Below are 6,164 nucleotides of genomic sequence, written 5' to 3' on the forward strand. Positions count from 1 at the left end.
TGTATCTCGTTTTCATGCAATGACTCCGCGGCAGGACTCTTCACGTAAGTAATCATAAATCATTCATTGTAATCTTGAAACTAAACTAACAAGATCATCCAACTTTATATTACTTTATCATGCTCATGTTCGCGGAATCACATTCAAACAATTACCACACACTTAAAGCATAGTATCACATGGACGGACACCTCTGGAGCGGAAAACACTTATGTTTTATCACACGTAAAAACAAGAAATCCTAGTAAACATGTATACATGCTCATAACCATCCAAAGATCAAAATACGAATACTTTCAATCAAACCGTTATTTCTTACGTTTCAAAGTCCATTCTTTCTTTCTTTTTAGGAAGTTCAAAACAACATATGTTTTTCCGGTAATTCAAATCGAGATATTCGACATAGTCATATTTCATTTCGAGATTTTCGTAAAGTAAGTTACTAGATTTTACTTTCTTTCATGCATTTCAAACATACAAACAATATACACATTTCTACTTATACTTAGAGATAGTGAGTAAGGATAATCTACCGTTCTTCTCGGCGATAGGTATGGCTATGGAAAAAGTACGTTGGCTGTCGAACGGAGTGACTTCCTACGGTAAGCTTACGGTAGTTTCGAAAGAGAAAAGATAAGACTTTGTTTTTCTCTCGAAACTAATTCTTGACTAAACTATTAAACTTTTTAGATCAAGAGGGTGGTCAAGTGGTGGTTTGGTGGCGGCCTTGGATGAGTTTCTTGAAGAACTCAAGAAGACACTTAAGAACACCAAGAACAAAGTAAGAACAAAGACAAACACAAGATTTCTAGAGAGAGAAGTTGAAGGGTTTGAAGGTGTGAGTTCAAGACAAGAATGGGGTGCTATTTATAGGAAAAATTGGGCTTCCTCTCTCCCTCTCTCTCTCTCTCTCTCTCATTTTTTTGTTACATTGTTATGTCAAATCTAAGTTTTAAGCATGCCAAAAGCCTTTTTAATCCATCCTAGGTGTAAGGCTAAGTAATCATGGAGATTTTTTAAGGCTTAAAGGCAATCCTAGGTGATTATACTCTAGATTGCAAGTCTTACAAGTCTAAGATATGAATGATTAGGCTAAAAGAAGTAGTCTTCCTATATTTAGTCAATCCTAGGCTAGGTTGTAAGTCAATTTCTAGGATGATTAAGGGCTAGATTTCATGTTTAAAGTAGTTTAAAAATGGGTTGTAAAGTAGTAATTAGGCTTGAGGGCTAAAGGGGTGTAAGCATTGTAGTTGCTAGGGTGTACCAATACACATGCACACACCCACACACACACACTCTCTCTCTCTAGTACTATGGTGTGTGTGTGTGTGTGTGTGTGTGTGTGTGTGTGTGTATACATGTATATATAAGACTAAGTATACTTAGGTCTAAGTAGCCTTACTAAGTCTAGGAAAAAAAGTAATGATTAAGGTAAGGCATTCAAGTGCAATATAATGTCCAATGGGTAAGACTTTTAGAAAGTATATCTATGTATATATATATAGGTATGATTATAGTAAGCTATTATGTATATATACTTATATATACCTAGGGAAAATCTAGGAAAGTAACTTTGGAGGGTAATTGGGTTCAAGGCTATTATTCTTAGGCTTGCATGCATGGCAAGTCTAGGTTTTCTACTTTTGGAAGCATAATGATTACTTCCTTAGGTCCAAAAGATTCATAAGGTTCATCTAGGGTTAGAGAAATGTAACTAGATGAAATGGTAATTAGGTTTCTCTAACTAATTGGTTGGAAGCTAATTCTACTTGTCAAGTAGGATTTCTAGTTAAGAAATACAACTTTAAGATTTTATTTTACTCACTAGGAAAATACACAAGTGCTTCTATAAGCATATTTGTCTTTAGAAAAGGACTAGATTTTCCGGTGCAAAGATATAATTTTATAAGTCTCAAATCTAATTATGACGGATTATTAAAGTTAAAAGAAAATTTTATTAAGCAATCTAGGGTTTAAATAAGGATTTTCACATATTTAACGAGAAAATATTTACTAAAAATCGGAGTTGTTACATCGAATTTCCGTAGAGGACATTTAAAGTGGGACGCAGGGAGTACTTAGTTTCTAGTTGTACGTCCGTTTGGAAAGCAAGTGATCGTGATGTGCACATCCGGACAATTGATCTCGATAATCAACGATTTGGATTGCACGGTGTTGTGCATAACCTCAACCGTCCAACCGTTCTCATCATTTATCCTAGTGATCTAAAGGGTAAAAAACATTCCTCTCCATTCTTTCATTCCTAGTCGTGTCTCACAAGAAATGTTTTGCCATGCTCCCAACTCCCAAGTGATTTGGGAGCATGACGCTCCCAATGAATAAAGTCTCTTAGATTAAAAAATAGGTAAATCACGATCGTTAGATCAAAACCACCCACAAAAAAGTGATGTGAATTTACTAAAAATGAGATGATTTTACTATTTTTTTGGACAAAAATTACAATATTAATTTACTACAAAAACAAGATTTACATTAGGGGTGGTAATTCTAGACACGACACGAAATTAGAGTGTTTGGGTCGACTGTTTTTTGACATGAACATGAATATGACACAATCCGCCAACACGACAATCAAATCTGACAAACACGGATTTGACTCACTTCACTCAATAAGGACACAGATAACTATTTTAATTTTCCATGTCAACACATTAACCCGAAATGACACTACTTGAACATGAGATGGCACGATTAGCTTTGATGCATTTTAATTTCCTAATTAGTAGGGGATTTGATTTTTTAAAATCATGTTTAATTAACGTGTATAGAAACACATCCCCTAACTTGATGTACCCTAGTCATGTTTTGTAATAAAACTTATTTTGCCTATCAAAAATAAAATAAATTTATGGAAAGATAAGACATTTACACTATTAGGACCCATTAGAGATTTTTTTAATATCAAAACTAGTTAAATATCTAATTTTCTAGTCACTTATTTACTCGAGTTTTCATGCTAAAGAGTCTAAAATGAATTAGGCTTATAGGAATTATTATTTTTCATTATTTAGGCCTAGTCTTTTAGTTTAAAATTTGTATAGACTAATTCTATAATTGTTAGTGCTTTTTGATTATTTTAGCTGAACATCATACAAAACTATCTAATTCGAGGCCTATGTCTAGTTGTGACTTGAGGTATTTTTCAATGTCATGATTTAGCTGGTATTATCATTTCTATGATTATGATGGTATTGAAAATGTCTTCAGTTTTTGTTATTGAATTAAATAAACAGTTCGTTCAAAACATTGAAAAGTATATAATTTAACGTAAATATTAAAAAAAAAGGGTTTCAATAGTGTCAACCCGAACATGACACTATTTTAAGCAGGTTGGGTTAGTGTCAAGATATTTGACACGTTTATGCTAACTGGTGTTTTGACGCGAATTTGAAATGACACAAAACACGAAATGACACGACACGAATACATTTGGACGCGACAGTTACTACTATGTTATATGACTGCACTTACTACATTATATGGTTACACTTACTAGTGAGATATTTTAACAATCAATGATTAAAATCAAATCATACAATCCAATGGATGGGAACAATGGAAAGCATCATACTCCCAAACAAACCGCTTTGGAGCATCAGTCATATATATATATATTTGGGTAAATCAGCTTGAAATAGAAAAAAAAAAGCTAACCGAATATACATCTTACAAGGGGCATACCCCAGGAAGAAAAGAAAACAAAAATAAAAATGACAAAATTAAAAATTGACAACGCTTAGGCCAAGTGGCTATAAAGCGCTAAAGCATTCTAATAAACGAATGTTTCACTCCCCTCTAAATAGAGGGAAGAGAAACACCCTACAAAAGGAGTAATTGGTGCACTCCTTGGCAACCAGGATGTAAGATTTTGGCATTGGTACCATTTCTTGGGAATGCTGGGAGCGTGCTACACAGCTACGTGCTGTGCAGCGTGCTGCGCGGCCGCCGGTGCCGCCTTGCCGGTATCGGCCCGATGATCGGAGACGTCCACTGCGCAGAGCTCGTCGAATACTACAAGTGAACCAAAAAGCAACCCGATCAAATATCGTTAAGTGCCTCATCGGAACACATATAACTTGAAAAAAAAATGAATCCTAATGGATACGAAACACTGGATCAAAATCAATGAATCCATTCTTTTCGAATTGTATGTGTTCCGATGAGGCACTTAACGATATTTGATCGGGTTGATTTTTGGTACACTTGTAGTACTCGACGAGCTCTACGCAGTGGACGTCTCCGATCATCGGGCCGATGCGGGCAAGGCAGCACCGGCAACCGCGCAGCACGCTGCACAGCACGTAGCTGTGCAGCACGCTCCCAGCATCCTTTCTTGGAGCATCAGTCATTGCCATCTCACAAACAAAACAAATGAGGGTGAACGGGTGAACATTACTACATTGTATGGTTATTTTCACCTATATTTCTTTTCATTTCTCGCCAAATCTTCCAACTCACACGGACTTTTATCACAAATTTCAAAGTCCAAATCTTGAGTTGAATTTTGTTCGCCTTCACTTGAGTTGAGTTTTGTTTATCTTTTTTTCTATTGGTTGAAATGGTATGGAACCACAAAGTGATGTCATACTTACCAAAAAGTGTAGTACACTGGTGAAATCTATGCCATTTTAACCAATAAAAATGAGAACAATGCTCAGCTTCTGGGTGAACAAAATTGCATTCCCAAATCTTGCTTACGCTTAATCTTCGCTCTCGCGATTTTTATTACTTTCCGAAAATACTTTTGAAAAATGTTTTTAAGCTCACGCTTATGCTGTCTCGCATGTGCATTGTATAACCTACTACAGTATATATATTTTTTTCTAGGGAGCCTTGTTGATAAGGACACACTACATGGTTCAACGTGCAATTAGTCCACCTAAACTTTTCATAGTGGTTCCAGTCCTTATATGGACACGTGTTCCAAAAATACCCACCATACACGTGTTTCTGTCACCATGTCGTCATCATTGTAATGGAGTTTCTGCATGTGTTTACATTGTGATATTACTATCTCTTGCTTTATACCTAAGTTTATTTGTGAATTGAATTGGTTGAGATACTGTTATCTCATCCGTTTTAACAGTATCTCAACCAATACATTTCAGCCAGTAAATTTCACAAAAATTAAAAGAGATAACGCTATCTCAAGAGGAATAACAACTAGAAGAGGAAAAAGAAGAAAAAAAATGAGGAGGAAGAAGACGTAAAAGAGGTGAAGGAAGAGGATGTTAAACCAAAACATTTGCAGTATAGGTAACTACTTGGTGTGCCATTATACAAATTGTAGCACCACATTTGTGTTCTTTTTCAAGCTCGTTAATCCGAAAAAAATGATTTGATTTATCTAGAATTGCATGAACAAACCATTTACATTCATCTGCCTTAAAAGCACATTCACTGTCATTCTTGATTGGTCATTCTTCAAATACTTGAACCTAAATCCAACTTCAATTGCATACTTACACAAAGATAACATAAAATCCTTAGCACCGCCTCTAAATTCTTGACCAACATGACTAATCAAATATGCCCAATCAGCAAAAAGTCTTTTTTGTCTTATGATGAGGACAAAACTTTTCAAGAGGATCCTCAACAATTTCAGAATATGAACTACTAGTTACTCCACCATTTCCATTGCTACGACTGCTTTCACCGATGATCACAAACAGAATACAATAACCTCATTGATACCAAATCATTCCACTTGTTAGAAATACTTCCAATAAGATCCTCAAATTGATAACCTTCTGTCTCCTTAACAACAAGACTATAGGATCCATATTTGCACAATAGAAGAATTCATTTCAACTTCAAAAACCAGTTCAGTCTGCAAACAGATAACATTATATCAGAATAAACAAATTAGATACACATCTCAAAAAAGTAGTCTATCTATGAGAACAAAGCAATAGATAATGTTATCTCAACAAAAACAGTCTCAGTATCTACCAGAACAAAGAAATAGATATAATGCTATCTCAGCAAATAAACAAAAATAGAAAGAGATAACAGTATCTCAGAAAATACAGTTCACTGTGATACACATATCTCAGCAACGATAATTTCTGTATCTTCCAGAATAAATCAATAGATAATGTTATCTCAACAAAAAACAATCTCAGTATCTACCAGAATAGAGC

This window comes from Rhododendron vialii, chromosome 13a (genome assembly GCF_030253575.1).
Source record: "Rhododendron vialii isolate Sample 1 chromosome 13a, ASM3025357v1".
NCBI classification, from domain to species: domain Eukaryota; kingdom Viridiplantae; phylum Streptophyta; class Magnoliopsida; order Ericales; family Ericaceae; genus Rhododendron; species Rhododendron vialii.